The sequence below is a fragment of the Lontra canadensis genome, unplaced genomic scaffold, assembly GCF_010015895.1.
Source record: "Lontra canadensis isolate GAN:19392208 unplaced genomic scaffold, GSC_riverotter_1.0 scaffold53, whole genome shotgun sequence".
NCBI classification, from domain to species: Eukaryota; Metazoa; Chordata; class Mammalia; order Carnivora; family Mustelidae; genus Lontra; species Lontra canadensis.
In genome coordinates, this window is record NW_022631047.1 from 9,796,110 (window position 1) to 9,813,678 (window position 17,569).

Consider the following 17,569-nt stretch of genomic DNA (forward strand, 5'->3'; position numbering starts at 1 on the left):
AAGAGAATCTCAAGCAGACTCCGCACTGAGCACAGAGCCAGTTGCAGGACTTGATCTCAGGACCCTGATATCATGACCTGAGCCGAAATCAAGCATCAGACTCAACCGACTGTGCCACCCAGGTGCCCGTAAAACGGTGTTTTTAAAAGTATATTTATTTATCAATAGGGGAAATGTTCAATACATTATTGAATGAAATGAGTCGATTAAACTACATACTGCATAATACTGTTTTTATAAAGATATTAAAGAACATATACGTGGTAGGGCACAATAGTGATTAACTGAAAGGGTTGTGATGATGGGTGACTTTTATTTTCTGTATTTTTGCTCACCTGCATCTTCCAATTTTTCCTATAATGAGTAGGTCTTATTTATGCAACAACAACAAATAAAGTTATAGCAGAGTATTATACGAAGAGTTTCTATCTCCTCCCTGATAAGCTGGGGGCATCTGTTAGGATTAAGTAAGATAAAGCATTTAAACATTCAGCATGGGGCTTGGCATATAGTTAAGCATCATTAAATGTTAGCTACCAATGCTATTATAGTAACCACTACAGCATTAATTACCACGGTGACTCTACTTACTAGTCTTATTGCAACAACACTACTAGGCTATCACTATCACCATTGTTACTGGCTCTGGTTCAGGGCCAGGACTAGAAAGAATAGTCTGGAGCTGTGATTCTGGTTTTCAGGACAAGCTCCAATCAGAGCTTTGTTTTGGATGTGAGGCAGAGTTAGAGATTAGAAAATAGAGCAGACACTCAGTTCTCAGGCCAGCTCCTGACCTTGGGGATGTCAGGTTCAGTGCCAACGTGCTGGGTTGGAGCTGCAGGTGCCAGGGGAGGGCCTGGACATGGGAGGGGGGGCTGCAGAGGCTGAGGACTCCTCAGAGACTCTCACTAAGCCTGTGATTGCCATGAAGGCCCAGTCACTCTTGCTTTGGTCCATTTTCCATCTAAACCCAGACCCACTGAGAATCCTGCTCCCCCTTTCTTGAGTCCACCCCAGTGGAGATCTTGCCCACCAAAACAGATCCCCCTTGCCCTTTGTACCACCTCCCTCCAAGTTCTTACTCAGCTAGGAGTTCTCTTTCCAAAGCCAGACCTTATCTAATCTTTCTTTTTTTTTCTTAAGATTTTATTTATTTATTTGAGACAGAGAGAGTGAGGGTGAACATGAGTGGAGGTGGCAGGGGAAGCAGACGGAGAGGGAAAAGCAGACTCCCCACTGAGCAGGGAACTTGTTGCAGGACTAGATCAGAGGACTCTGGGATCAGGACCTGAGAGGAAGGTAGACGCTTTACCTACTGAGCCACCCAGGTGCCCCAAACCTTATCCAATTTCTCACCACTTCCCAAGTCTGCAACAGTTGGTGGTGCTTTCTGGAATACCTTCCTCTTCAAAAATTGCTTCCCACTATGAGGTATTGGACGATCCCCCTAGCATCTTAGGCTATGCCAGCTAAATCCAACCACTTCTGGCTGTTTAATTGATTTAACAGTAGATTCCTAACTCTTAATGCCCCAACGATAGATGATTGATTGTACATTCTTCATCTCTGATAGCATTTTCTGAGAAGACATGCAGCAGGGCAGGGTGCAAAGGCACCTGAAAAGAGCTTGATTTTTTTGCTTTAAAGAAGCTGGCATTTGCTTCGAAGTGTAATTTATGTGCAATACAACACATGATGTTAGGTGTTTGATGAATCTTGACAATTGCATGTGCACATGTTACACCATTCTAATTGAGTTATGGAATATTTCCATCACTCTGGGAGGTTCCTGTGTCCCTGTTTCCAACGGGTGTCTCCCCTACCCCACCAAATACAACGGTTGTTCTAATTTTTATCATCACAGATTAGTTCTACCTGTTCTAGAATGTGATATAAATGGAATAATTGATTTTGTCTAGCTTCTTTTTTTTTTTTTTTAAAGATTTTTATTTATTTGACAAACAGGTCACAAGTAGGCAGAGAGGCAGGCAGAGAGAGAGAGGAGGAGGAGGCAGGCTCCCTGCTGAGCAGAGAGCCCGATGTGAGGCTCGATCCCAGGACCCTGGGATCATGACCTGAGCCGAAGGCAGAGGCTTTAACCACTGAGCCACACAGGTGCCCCTTGTCTAGCTTCTTTTGCCCAACATAATGTTTTTTTTTTAATTAAAAAAATTTTTAAAGATTTTATTTATTTGACAGAGAGAGTAACAAGTAAGCAGAGAGGCAGGCAGAGAGAGAGAGAGAAGAGGAAACAGGCTCCCCACTGAGCAGAGAACCCGATGTGGGGCTCGATCCCAGGACCCTGAGATCATGACCTGAGCCGAAGGCAGAGTAACCCACTGAGCCACCCAGGTGCCCCTGCCCAACATAATGTTTCTGAGACTCATCTGTGTTGCTGCCTGTATCCGTAGTTTCCTTTTACTGTTGAGTGTATTCCATCATGTGAATATATGACAATTTGCTTATCCACTCACTTCTTGGTGAAAATGTGGGTTGTTTCCAGTTTTTGGCTAATAGTGTCGAAGCTGCTGTGAACATTCTAATACAAGTGTCTTCGATATATAGTATTTTTCTTTTTCTTTTTTTTTAAAAGATTTATTTTTTTTTAAATTTATTTGGCAGACAGAGATCACAAGTAGGTGGAGAGACAGGCAGAGAGGAGGAAGCAGGCTCCCTGCTGAGCAGAGAGCCCAATGTGGGGCTCTGATTCTAGGACCCTGGCATCATGACCTGAGCTGAAGGCAGAGGCTTTAACCCACTGAGCTACCTAGGCGCCCAGATATATGGTATTTTTCTTAAACATATATTTAGGAGTGGAATTTCTTGGTCATAGGTATATGGTTAGCCTTCTAAGAAACTCCCAAAGAGGGGCCCTGCATCGGGCTCCTGGCTCAGCAAAGAGCCCGCTTCTCCCTCTCCCATTTCCCCTGCTTGCGTTCCCTCTCTCTCTGTCAAGTAAATAAATAAAATCTTAACAAAAAAAAGAAACTCCAAGGAGTTTTCCAAAGTAGTTTCAATATTTCAGACTTGACTAGCAATTCAGGAGCATTCCAGTTCTACCTACGTGCTATGATCTGTGGTTGTCTGCTTTTAAAATTTTAGCCAAGCTCTTTCATTAGCTTTGCATTTTATTAATGCAGCAGTGACACAAATTCTCCTTTACCTTTAAAAAATGTTATGACTTTAAGTTATGGCTTATTTTGATTGTGGAATAAATATGTGAATGAGAAAACCCACAGAAAGCATTAAAAAAAACCTCCACAATGCTACACACTGGTAAGTGTTTAATGGTATCTCATAATACCTTTGGATTATTTAGAAGTGTTTCACTCAACTTTCAATTATTGGGGGGATTTTTTGATATTACTTCTAATTTAATTCTGTTAAGTCAGAGAACATAATCTTTTATTTTTATTTCTTTTAAAGATTTATTTATTTACTTTAGAGAGAGAGAGAATGAGAGAGAGAGAGTGGGGGCTGGGCAGGAAGTGCAAAGGGAGAGGGAGAGAGAGAATCTCAAGCAGACTCCCTGCTTGATCCCACAACCCATGAGATCATGACCTGAGCTGAAATCATGAGTTATACTCTTAACTGACTGAGCCACCCAGGTGCCTTGAAACATAATCTTTTAAATTCAGTCCTTTCAAATGGGTGAGATTTGCTTAAAGACCAGCCTATGATATATTTTAGTGAAAGTTCTATGTGCACTTGGAAAGAATGCATATTTTGCTGTTGTTGGGTGGAGTGTGCTCTGAATTTATGTTAGATTAGATTCGTTGCTACCATTCAAGTCTTCTACATCTTTCCTGATTTTCTTTTTCTTTCTTTCTTTTCTTCTTCTTCTTTTTTTTTTTTTTTTTTTTTTTGGTCTATGTGGTCTATCAGTTACTGAGAGGAATTTCTATTATTTTTTTTATTTTTTAAGGATTTTATTTATTTATTTATTTGACACAGAGAGAGAGAGCATGCGCAGGAACAGGGGGAGGAGCAGAGGGAGCGGGAGAAGCAGGCTCCCCACTGAGCAGGGAGCCTGATGTGGGGCTCGATCCCAGGACCCTGGGATCATTACCTGAGCTGAAGGCAGATGCTTAATGACTGAGCCACCCAAGTGCCCCAAGAGAAGAATTTTTAAATCTTCAACTATGATTGTCTATTTCTTCCTGTAATATTTTGGTTTCATTTATTTTGAAGTTCTGTTTTAAGATTATTATACACTTAGTCTTATTAATTCTTAATTGTTCATAATTAATTCTTCTTAGTGAATTGACTTTTTTATCATTATAAAATGAGCTTTGAAAAAATCTCTGTAATACTTAGATTGAAACTAGCTGGAGCATCTGGGTGTCTCAGTTGGTTAAGCGTCTGCCATCAGCTTAGGTCATAATCCCAGGGTCCTTGTATCAAACCCCATATCAGGCTTCCTGCGCAGTGGGGAGTCTGATTATCCTCTCCTTCTGCTTGCTGCTCCCCCTGCTTGTGTGCAAATAAATACATAAAAATGTTAAAAAAAAAAACAACTAGCCGTCTTACATTTATTGTGTACATGGTATATATATACTTTCCATCCTTTATTGTTAACCCATCTTCCTCTATTTTGAGTGTGTCTCTTATAAAAAGCATACAATTGGGCCTTGGTTTTTAAGAATCCAGTCTGATAACCTTTTACATAGAGTGTTTAATCCATTTACATTTAATGCACTTGTCAATATGGTTGGGTTTAGGTTCACCATCTTATGATTTTTGTATGTACACTCTGCAGTACTGACCTTAGACAGAAGAAAGACTGTCCAGGTTCCCACACCTCAGGTGCCCTTGTGTTTTGGAGTGGCTTTCTCAGGAATTGTAAGTCTCCCTCCAGTGCCTTGGACCAGTGGGCCTGGCAGGGTGCCTCGGCACCAGACCTGGTCCTGTATGGATGGATCCCTGCCACCAGAATGGTGCTAATACACTGGTTTGGGGTGATTCTCAAGTTGGACATCTCAGAGCCCTGGGATATTAACGTGGCCATTGCCAACCTTTGGGCTTGAGTCATATGTGTGGGCCTGTGGGTGGGCCCTCCTCTGTTCATGTTACTACCATGGTGTTGCCTCTAGTCTGTAGTGCTCAAAAGGGGAGAGGATGAGCAGACATCCTACCCTATGTCATCCCCCCACACTCCAAAGGCAGTCACCCCAACCCCTGTGCAGGTTCTGAGCTCTGAGTCCTCCCTTGGCTGCAGCTGATGTAGAAATGTGTGCTTTTGTCTCAGTCTTTTTTTTTTTAACCAGTTTTGAGATATAATTCAGTTATATCTGAATCATACAGTCATACAGTTCACCTATTTGAAGTGTGCAAGTCGATAGTGTTTAGAGTATTCACAGAATTATGCAGCCATCCCTACAATTTTAGAGCACTTTCATCATCCCCAAAAGAAACCTTGTGGCCATTAGCAGTCACTCCCTATTTCCCTCATTAAGGCAGCCCTAGGCCACCATTAACCTACTTTCTGTTTCTATGGGTTTGCCTATTGTGCACATTTCCTATAAGTGGAATCATATGATATGTGCTCTTTTATGATTGGCTTCTTTCACTTAATGTAATGCTTCTGAGGTTTATCTATGTTGTTCCATATATTAGTACTTCATTCCTTTTCATTGCCAAATAATATCCCATTACTATACCATGTAAATTTTTAAAGAAGATTTATTTATTTATTTCAGAGAGAGAGAGCAGAAATGGGAGGGGCAGAAGGAAAGAGAGAATCCCAAGTAGACTCCACACAGCATGGACCTCACATGGGGGTCAGTCTCACGACCATGAGATCGGGACCTGAGCCCAAAGCAAGAGTTGGACACTTAACTGACTGAGCCACCCAGTGCCCCTCTTGTCATTCCTGAAGAATATGCACCCATCACCACAGTCAGTTTTAGAACATTTTCATTATTTCCCCCAAAAGAATGTCCACACTCCTGAGCCATCACCACTCATTTTCCCTCAAACCCTCCCGGTCCTAAACAATAGCCAATCTACTTCCTATTTCTATGGATTTTCTTATTCCCAACATTTCATATAGATGAAATCTTACAATATATAGTCCTCTGTGATTGATTTCTTTGACTTAGCATCATGTTTTCTTGCTTTACCCATGTTGTACTTCCTGTCACTGAGTAATACTTCATTGCATGGATATACCACATTTTATTTACCTATTTCTCAGTTGATGGACATTTACATTGTTTCATCTTTTGAGCTGTTATGCGTAATGGTGCCATCAACATTTGTGTACAATTGTACAGCTGTTTTGTGTATGGACACACACAAAACCTGTTTTCTTTCAGGTGTATACCTATGAGCAGGATTGTTGCGTCATGTGGTAATTTTTTTTTTTTAAGATTTTATTTATTTATTTGACAGACAGAGATTACAAGTAGGCAAGAGAGGCAGGCAGAGAGGGAGGAAGCAGGCTCTCCGCGGAGCAGAGAGCCTGATGTGGGGCTCAATCCTAGGACCCTGGGATCATGACCTGAGCTGAAAGCAGAGGCTTTAACCCACTGAGCCACCCAGGTGCCCCGGTCATGTGGTAATTTTATGTTTAATCTCTTTAAGAGCCACTAGATTGTTTTCCAAAGTGACTGCAACATTTGACATTGTCACTAGCAGTGTATGAAGTTTCTAGTTTCTCGATATTGTTACCAACACTAGTTATTATCTGTCTTTTTAAAATTGTAATCGTCTTAGTCAGTGGTATCTCATTGTGGTTTTTACATGCATTTCTCTAAGCTCTGATGATGTTGAACATCTTTCCATGGCTTGTTAGCCATTTATACATCTTCTTTGGAGAAATATCTATTCAAGTCCTTTACCCGTTAAAATTTTTTTTTTTTTTAAGTAATCTCTACATTCCAACATGGGGCTCAAACTCACAACCCTGAGAGTCACATGCTCCACCAACTGAGCCATTGTTTGTCCTTTTTAAAACTTGTGTCATAGGAATTCTTTATATATATTTAGATACAAGTGCCTCATCAGGTGTGTGATTTTCAAATATATTCTCCCATTCTGGGGTTGTCTTTTCACTCTCTTGATGGTATCCTTTGAAGTACAAAAAATTTTAATTTTGATGAAGTCCAATTTATGCTTTTTTCCTTTGTTGCTTGTGCTTTTATTGTCATATTAAAAAAAAACAAAACCAAAACCATTGCCTAATTGGGGTAAAACAGATTACACCCATATTCCTTCTAGGAGTTTTATAGCTTTATTTTTTGCATTTAGGTATTAGGTATTTTATCCACTTTGAGTTACACTTTTTAAAAGATTTTATTTATTTATTTGAGAGGGAGAGAGAGAGCCAGGGGAGGGGCAGAGGGAGAGGAAGAGAATCCTCAAGCAGACTCCCCACTGAGGGCAGAGCCTGATGCAGGGATCAATTCCAGGACCCTGAGATCATGACTGGAGCCAAAATCAAGAGTCAGATGGTTAACTGATTAACCACCCAGGTGCCCCAATGCTGGGTTAATCTTAAACCATGCCTGATGAGGAATGAACATTCTTGTGATTGGCTCCTTGGAGTATTGCTCCATAGTTCAGGAGTCATTTAAGGATTTGAGGGGTTCGCTGATTTGGGGGCTCTCCTCTTCTTCCTTCTTTTCTGAGAGTACCCTTCCGTTTCCAGCTGAGCTGACAATACCAAACTTGGACTCGTTAGCAAGAGTGCCAATTTCTTCTTTGGCTCTATCCACCCCTCCCCCATGTACATCATGAAAACCTGTAAAAGCCAGGTAATATGGCTCTCAATCAGTATGTTTTTCTTTTCTTTTTTTTTCCTTTTTTTTAAGCACTAAATCTCTTCCAGTTTCTACCCTTTAGGTAATTCCCCAATGTCTTCAAATAATTGCTTTTGAATATTTTATTGAGAGTTTATAAATATATACAGTAGTCTGCCCCTTCTTATCTGTGGGGGATACCTAAGAACACAGATAGTACTGAACCTATATATACTATGTGTTTTCCTATACATACAGACCTATGATAAAGTTTAATTCATAAATTAAGCATGGGAGTTAATAACAATTGATAACAAAACAACAGAACAATGATAACAACATGCTATAAGTTATGTAATGTGGTCTCACATGTACACACACATACACAACACATCTTTTTGTACTCTTCTCACGCTTCTTGCGATACTGTGAGATGACAAAATGCCTCTGTGATGAGATAACACAAAGTCAATGAGGTAGGCACTGTGATATGGTGTTAGGCCACCTTCTGAGGCTGCTTGAGAGGAAGGATCATCTATTTCCAGCCTGTGGTTGGCCAGCGGTAACTGAAACCACAGCAAATGAGACCACGGATAAGAGGGGACTACTGTATTCAATACAAGCTGCCCTGCCCTTATCAGAACAGTCTGATCTATATATAACCTCATTGTCAGACGTCAGCTGGTCTGCCTACAAGAATGTGGAAGGATCAGCTGTTTTCAGGACTGGAAAGTCCAAAATTCTGGCCGAGCCTCAATCTTCAAGGGAAATCAGCTCACTGGCTCCTCTTTCTAACACTCAGATTCATTACCACGGATTTGACATGAAGCGCTAGGCTAGCAGGAGGAATGTCTGAGACATGGTTCCTGTCTTCAAGTTTACATCTAGTGAAGAAACAAACATGGGTGTGGTGTTTCACTGTTTACAGAGCACACGTTTTGTCACGTTTGATTATCACTGCAACTCCCATGTCCCGACTTTACAGAGATGGAAACTCTTTGACCACAACCTCCTGTTCTTGCTCAACCACGCCCACTGCACCTGGTCTTCCCTCTGGCCGCCAGTCCCCTGCCTCTCCACTTGATTTTCAGCCATTAGCTCCTTCCATTTTCACTTCCCTGTCCCTCTTAGATTTGACAGCCCACCACTACTTTCATCACTCTCTTGTTGCTATTATAAAATCCTTTGTGTCCCTGACCTTTTATCACACCTTTGTGGAAGCAGCCTGATCCCGGATGGATGAATGATTTCCTTCTCTGTGCATACAACTGGGTGTCTGAGTACACTGGGTGATCTCACAGGTCTGCATAGCTTCCAAGTTTACGGTCACCAGGAGAGCCTTCAACACTATCTGGTGATCCTGCCCCATCCCTCTGGCGAATATGTTCTTTGCCTCTGTTCGATGACTGCTCACACTTCCTCCATTCAAACTTCCCAGTCCTATCTCATCCTCTTGCTCTCAATAGCTGACTTGGCATCCATCTTTACTAAAGAATCAAATTCACCACCAAATTTACAAATACACCTGCATTTATGCATGTCCTCACTCCCTGTCCTCCTTTATAATGGACAAAGGTCCCTCCTCCTATCAATTCCTCCACATGCACCCTAAACCCCACTTCTTGCAGCCTGCTCCGTAATCTCATATTGATGATTCTCTGCCTTTTGAGGTTTCAATCTCTTCTCTACTGGCTCCTTCCCCAAAACTTTTAAATATGCTCGAGCTTCTCCTCATCTTAAGAAAATAAAACAAAAACAAAACCCAAAAACGCTTCCACTCCATATTGTTCAATAATAGTTCTTCTCAACCTCATCCATAGATTCAACACAATCCTGATCAAAATCCCAGCACGTTGTTTTGTGTATATTGACAAACCAATCTAAAGTTAAAAAAGATCCAAGGTGTGCCTGGCTGGCTCAGTCGGAAGAGCTTGAGGTTCTTGATCTCAGGGTTGTGAGTTTGAGCCTTACATTGGGTGTAGAAATTACTTAAAAAAAAAAAAAGAGGGGGCTCCTGCATGTCTCAGTTGGTTAAGCGTCTGCCTTCAGCTCGGGTCATGATCCTGGAATCCTGTGATCAAGCCCCACATCGGGCTCTCCGCTTAGCTGGAAGTCTGCTTCTCTCTTTTCCTCTCCTTCTGTGATCTCTCTTGCTTTCACTCTCTCATATAAATAAATAAAATCTTAAAAAAGAGAGAGAGAGACTCAGAGTAACTAATTCAGTATTGAAGGAGAAGGACAAAAGTCAGAAGAAGACTGACACTACCTGCTTCAAGTCTTACTATAAAGCTTCAGTAATTAGGATAGTATAGGATGGTGGGGCACCTGGGTGGCTCAGTGGGTTAAAGCCTCTTCTATTGGCTCAGGTCATGATCTCAGGGTCCTGGGAATGAGCGCCACATCTGGTTCTCTGCTCAGAAGGGAGCCTACTTCCCCCTCTCTCTCTCTGCCTGCCTCTCTGCCTACTTGTGATCTCTGTCAAATAAATAAATAAAATCTTTTAAAAAATAGCATAGGATGGGCAAAAGAATAAATGAATAGATAAATGGAACCGAATAGAAGGCCTAGAAATAGATACAGAGAAATATAATCAACTGATTTTTTGCAAGGGACTAAAGGCAATCAATGGAGAAAAGATAGTTTTTTCAACAAATGGTGCTAGAACAACTGGACATACAAAAAAAGAGACTAGAATAGGGATGCCTGGGTGGCTCAGTTGGCTGCGCATCTTTGGTTTGTTTTGGGTTTGGTTTGGGTTGTGATCCCAAGGTCCTGGGATCAAGTCCCGCATCAGGCTACCTGCTCAGTATGGAGCCTCATTCTCTCCCTGCCTCTGCTTGCTGCTCCCCTGCTTGTGCTCTCTCTCTCTGACAAATAAATAAAAATATTACAGAGAAAGAGAGAGACTAGAATAGACCTTATACGTTTCACAAAAATTAACTCAAAATGGGTAATAGACCTAAATGTAAAATGTAAAACTATAAAAGTACCAGAAGATAGTATGGGAAAAAACCTAGGAGACCTTGAACTTGGCAGTGACTTTTTAAATACAACAGCGAAAGTAGTGTTTGTGAAAGAAAAAAAAAAACTGACAAATGAGATTCCCATTAAATTGAAAAATTTCTGCTCTGTGAAAGACACTGTTAAAAGAATGAGGACAAGTGACAGACTGAAAAAAATATTGGCAAGACACAAATCTAATAAAGAACGCATGTTAAAAACTTACAAAGAACTGTTTAAGCTCAACAATATGAAAATAGGCAATTTAATTTAAAAAATGGACCCCCCAATGGGCAAAAAGATCTGAACAGACACTTCCCAAAGATGTACAGCTGGTAAATAAGCATATGAAAAAGAAAAGATGCTAAACCTCATATGTTATTAAAGAATTGCAAATGAAAGCAACAAGATAATATTGCACACCTATTAGAATGGCTAAAATCCCAAACACCAATCTCCCGTGAGTATACAGAACAGCAGGAACTCTCCTTCATTTCTGTTGGGAATACAAAATGGCAGAACCAACTTGGAAGACAGTTTGGCAATTTCTTACAAAGCTATACGTAGTCTTATCACATGATCTGGCAATTTTGTACTTCAGTATTTGCCCAAAAGAGTTGAAAACTTCTGTCTACACAAAAACCTGCCCACATATGTTTCAGTAGCTTTATTCATAATTGCCAAAACTTAGAAGTAACCAAGATATTCTTATATGGTTGAATGGTTAAAAAATAGTGGTACATCTAGATCATGAGATATTATTCTGCAAAAAAAGAAATGAGCCATTGAGCCACAAAAAACAAAAACCAAAACCAGGGAATAACCTGAATGCATATTGCTAAGAGAAAGAAGCCAGTTTGAGAAGGCTACATATTGTGTGATTCCAACTATGACATTCTAGAAAAAGCAAAACTATAGAGACAATAAAAAGAATCAGAGTTTGCCAGGGGCTTGTGGAGCGGGAGGGATAAAAATGTGCATCATAGGGGATTTTTAGGGTAGTGAAAGTACTTGGTACCATATGATACTATAATAATGGATATATGACATTATACCTTCGTCAAGCCCACAGAACAGAGTGAACTCTAATGTTAACTATGAACTTTATTTAGTAACAATGTATCGGTTTGGTTCAAAAGCTGTAACAAGTGTACCACGCTAATGCAAGATGTTAGTAGTAGAGGAAGTGGTGTGTGGAGGGGAAGAAAGAGTATATGGACACTCTGTATTTTCTGTGCAATTTTTCTGGAAACCAAAGCTTTAAGAAATAAAGTTAATTAAATTAGGTTAAATTAAACAAAACAAAATAAACACTACCTTCCTTCAATTCCATATCCCCTTGTAGCTATTGTCATTTCTCTGTTCCCATGATGGCCATGCTTTTGAAAGTGTTTGTCTAAGTACTACAGAAAATGATAATTTACATTGATCGAATGCTTATTATGAGCTGAAATGTAGAGTGTTGTATTCACCTCTCACAACAGTCCTATCGCGTTGGTATTATTTTTATAGATTTGGACCCTGAGGTGTGAAATGTTTGAGCCACTTGAGCAACCTCACATTGTTAGTAAGTGTTGCAACCAGTGTTTGAGGACAGGCTGTTGGACCTTATGGGTAATGCTCTTAAATCACTCTACTCATGGGCTCCATTTTCTCTCCAGGGGCTCGGCATCGGATAACTCCACAGACCACGTTATTCTGTAGTCTGTGTAAATGGTGCTTCCTCGGGCGTCATTTGAAAGGAGCTGTCCAGGGTTGTGCCATGTGGCAGCCCTGCTTACCTCCCACTCATCCTTCATCTCACTTCATTCCCATCTCTTCATTGGATCTATTCTCACTAAGGTGCATGACTACATTTTAATAAATCCAACAGACACTCTTCCATCTTCTTATTTAACCCCTGAGCAGCATTTGACATGGTTGAATGCCCCTTTCTTCTTGAAACATTTTTCCTCCCCAAACATCATGTTTCCTTGGTTTCTTCCTCCTTTGGGTGTTCTGATTCAATTTCCTTTGCCAGCTCTTCCTCCTCTCCCTGGCCATTGAATGTGGAAGTTCTGCAGGGTCTTGTCTTGGCCCTCTTCTCTTGTTACCCTCATAGACCTTGTAGGTGATCTATTCTTACTCTTTTCTTTAGTTTTTATTTAAATCCCAGTTAGTTAACGTACAGTGTAATATTAGTTTTAGGTGTACAAACAGTAATACAACACTTCATACAACATCTGGTACTCATCGCTCCAACTGCCCTCCCTAATCCCTTTCACCTGCTTAACTCATCCCTCTATCCTCCTTCCCACTGATAACTAGCTGTTTGTTCTCTATAGTTAAGAGTCTGTGGCTGAACACCTCCTTAAAATATATATATATATGTATATATATATATATATTTTTTTTTTTTGGGTGTTGGTTTTCTTCATTAGTGAGTTGCCCATTCCTATTCTTTGCCTGTTTTTCTGTCAGATTGTTTGTCTTTATCTTACTGATCTTTTTCTTTTAAACATTCTGGATGGTAATTCTTTGTCAGTCATATGAATTGTAAGTATCGTCATAGTCTGTGTTTATATTGTCTTTCAGTGGACAAAATTTTACATTTTTAATATAACCAAATTTATTAACAAATAGATAACAATGAAAAGAAATCCCCCCAAAACACAGAAAACAAACAAAAGAAATCAGCAAAAAAAGATGGCAAACAAGATGGCTTATTTTAATCTAACTATCAATAATCACATTAGATATGAATAGTCTAAACATACTACTTAAAAGATAGAGTTTAGGAAGCAAGACCCAACTATACGCTGTGTACCAGAAATTCACTTTAAATATAGAGTATTCAACAGGTTAAAAATAAAAGAGTAGAGAAAGATGTACCATAAAAACACGAGTCAAAAGAAACATGGAATGTTCATATTAATTTCACATAAAGTAGACTTCAGAACAAGAACAGATCAGGGATAAAGAGGGACACAATAGACTGATTAAAGGGTCATTTCTTCAAGAAGACATAGTAATCTCAGGAGCCTGGGTGGCTCAGTGGGTTAAAGCCTCTGCCTTTGGCTCGGGTCATAGTCCCGGGATCCTGGGATCGAGTCCCACATTGCGCTGTCTGTTCAGCGGGAGTCTGCTTCCTCCTCTCTCTCTGCCTTCCTCTCTGCCTACTTGTAATCTCTGTCAAATAAATAAATAAAATCTTAAAAAAAAAAAGACATAGTAATCTTAAACGTATATGCACCTAACAGTAGAGCTGCAAAATATATGAAGCAAAACTAAAAGATCTAAGGGAGAAATAAAAAGATTTATCATTGTAATTTCTTGAGTGATAAAAATGTCTTTTGTTATTTATTTATTTATTTATATAGAAATTCAGTTTTTTTATAAAGATTTTATTTATTTATTCGACAGACAGAGATCACAAGCAGGCAGAGAAATAGGCAGAGAGAGAGGAGGAGGAAGCAGGCTCTCTGCCAAGCAGAGAGCCCGATGTGGGGCTCGATCCCAGAACCCTGGGACCATGACCTGAGCCGAAGGCAGAGTTTTAACCCACTGAGCCACCCAGGCACCCTAGAAATTCAGGTTTTATTTTTACTTATTCTTACACTGGTGGGAGCCGATGTCAGGAACTTACAGGTGAACAATAAATTTTGTTAGCTGAATGAAAAGAAACACAATGTGGCATTATCGTTAGGCAAGACTTGCTTTTTCACTTTTCACACATGAATGCGATATTACCCTTTCTGGAACAAAATGCCCAGATTGCTAAAGAAACCATCTTTGGAGGAAGTGTTTAATAAGCATATTCTATTTAAATAAATCCTCCAGGAGGAAATGGGAGAATTCATTGCCTCTTCTTAGAAGAAGGCTGTTTGTAGTTATCTGTCAAATTCATCTGTGCAGTTCACCAACATCTCCTTATTGGGAACATCAGTATTTCCACACCACGGTTCCCAAAATGACTTCTGATTTTATCTTAATTTAAAAAAAAAGATTTTAGTTATTTGTTTGTCAGAGAGAGAGAGAGAGCACAAGCAGGGGGAGTGTCAGGCAGAGGGAGAGGCCGACTCCTGGCTGGGCAGGGAACCTGATGTGGGACTTGATTCTGGGACCCTGGGATCATGACCTGAGCCAAAGGTAGACACTTAACCAACTAAACCACCCAGACATCCCACCAAAATGACTTTAAAATCCCAAAATTCTGTGGGGCACCTTGGTTGCTCGGTGGATTAAGCCTCTGCCTTCGGCTCAGGTCATGTTTTCAAGGTCCTAGGATGGAGCCCCACATCAGGCTCCCTGCTCAGCAGGGAACCAGCTTCCCCCTCTCTCTCTGCCTACTTGTGATGTCTCTATCAAATAAATAAATAAACTCTTTTAAAAAATAAAAAATAAAAAATAAAATCCCAAAATTCTGTGTCTCCTTTGGCTTCTCTCTTGATTCCACCAAGGCATTTTAATAGTTCACTTTCATCATCTCCATCTTCATAATTTTCTTTAGAGGATCCACCAGTCCTTCAGTAGGATGTATTTCCTACTGATGGGTGCTGTGGGAGGGCTTTTCTTTTTGCATTCTTTTTTCAACTTGAGTCAGGTAGTCCCACCGCGTGTTTTCGGCGTTCTTTCTACATAAGAACTGTATCTGTCTTGAATTTTTTTGAATTGCCTTCCACGGAGATGGGTTTCAAGAGATTGTTCACGACCATGGAGTGACTCTTCCCATTCAGATTCTTTACCAAAAGATCAAATGAGGTCTCTGTGAAATGCACGTGTGCGTTCTCAGTGGGGACTTGATGAACTCAACCTAAGATGAGGTAGATCTTCACAAATTTATCTGCCGATCCCATCCACAATCACTGATTTTCACTGTACATCCCGTTGTCAAGGGAGCCACCATGGCGGCTGGCTTTTCATTGTCAAGAGGTTCTGCTGCTCTCTGCAATTTCAGCAGCATCTTGGTCTTGATTTCTGTCTCCATCTTGGACTTTCAAAGGTAAGGGCATCGCATACTCTTTCTGGCGGCCTTTTCCAGCAGCACCTTCACTTCCTCTGGGTCTTTATGTAGCCCTTCCAAAGCTGCAGCCATGGTCATCTGGGCCCGCAAGGCAAGGCCCGGAGCTGCAGCCACGGCCTGGAGCTGCAGCCACACGGGGGAGAGAACAAGAAACAACGCAGGGAGGCTGCTTGCTCAGAGGCAGAGCCTGAGCCCGCCCTGGCAGGAGTCCCAGCCCAGCGCCTGCTGCCTGTCTGCACAGCCAACCCTGAGGCAGCTGTGACCGGCTTCTGCACATGGCGCCTCTCAAGTGCGTTTTGTTTTCACGTGGTGACTCTTGGTGGGCTCTTGGATGGCTTCAGAGTCATAACTGGTCACCAGGAAGGTTAAGCCATAATTAGAAGTTTGGAACTTCTAGCTCTATCCACCCACCCTCCAGGAAGGGAAGGAGGCTAGAGACTGAATTAATAATAGTTCTGTTTAGGATAAGGCTGCCTTAAAAATCCCTAAACTAAGGGGTTCAGAGAACTTGCAGGTTGGTGAACGCATTCATGAGCTGGGACCGTGGGGCAGAAGCTTGTGCTCTGGACTCTTCCAGACCTTGCCCTATGTCCCTCTTTGGTTGCTTGTTTGTATCCTTTATAATATTCTTTGTAATAAACCTGTCACTAGTTAGTAAAGGAGTTCCCTGAATTCCGTTAAACCGTTCTAGCAAATTATTGTAGTTGAAGACGGGGGTCTTGGGAACCCTGATTTGTAGGAAACTTGGACAGAAGTGTTGGTAACCTACAAGCTCTGGGTCATTAGTGTCAAAATTGAGCTAAATTAGAGGACACTAAGTTGGTATCTGCAGAGAACTGGAGAATCTGCTGTGGAAAATGCACACATTTGGTGTCACAAGTGTTGTGAGTAGAAACAGATCCTGTAAATTGGTGTCAGAGGAGTGGGATTTGCTCAAACAGCCATGGCTCACAGAAGCATTGGCTTGGGAAGAGAAAGTAAGGAAGGGGAGGAGATAAGGGATCTTTGACCCCTGCACGGCCACCTAGTCAGTCCCTCATGGTCTGAAACAGCAGCTGTGCTGTTAGAAGAGATCATCTCTCCATGGGCTCAGCTGCGTGCTGTTCTCTAGCAGTGATGCAAGAGTTGAACACTGGTTAAAAGTCCCTGTGTTTGGTTTTTTACAGATTCATGGGCAGTAGCCAGTGGCCTGGCCATGGGGTCATGGTAGATGGTCAAGGGAAAATGGGACTATTAAGGGGATGCCTGGATAGGGTGTGGCCATGCAGAAATCACTCTGGGAATTTAAGGGGCACACGAAAGCAGGGCAGATCAATGCCCACCAGAAGAACTCCCTTCCAGATTTAGAAGGTGATTGGCAACACGAAGTCCACGTTTTGGGGCACTCCCTTGAGGTGAGTGGACATGTGGCTGCTGCAGCTGTAAGTAAGGGCTGAATCTAGACATCTTCCTCTTGCACTGTCTGCGGCACAAAATGCCACAAGAGAAAGACTGTAGATGGCTCTGGGAAAGGTGCTGGGGGGAGGGGGAAAGGAAGACCATGCACACAGCTTGTGTGTGAACTACGCTGGACCAATGCTGGTAGCCCCAGGGAACTGTACATAGGTTCTAATAGGAATAGACCCTTATGCTGGACTGGGCTTTGTATACTTGATAGTAGACCCAAATGTTAAAAATACTGTGATATAGTGATGTTGGTAAAATTCAACTACTTCATGCAAACGATCAAACGTATTGGGGGATTAAATTAAAGCCTCCTCAGGATGTAATACCTATGGAAAATGATTGGCCTGAGGAAGACCTGGATCTAGCAGACCATTAGCTG

At 41.3% G+C, this 17,569-nt stretch overlaps 1 protein-coding gene and 1 pseudogene across 1 annotated transcript in view; one reads left to right on the forward strand and one right to left on the reverse strand.

Moving 5' to 3' along the window:
- VAMP1 (vesicle associated membrane protein 1) overlaps positions 1–17,569 on the forward strand; it is a 73,350-nt gene that overhangs the window by 43,572 nt on the left and 12,209 nt on the right. The window lies entirely within an intron of this gene.
- LOC116877535 lies at positions 771–15,816 on the reverse strand (annotated as a pseudogene).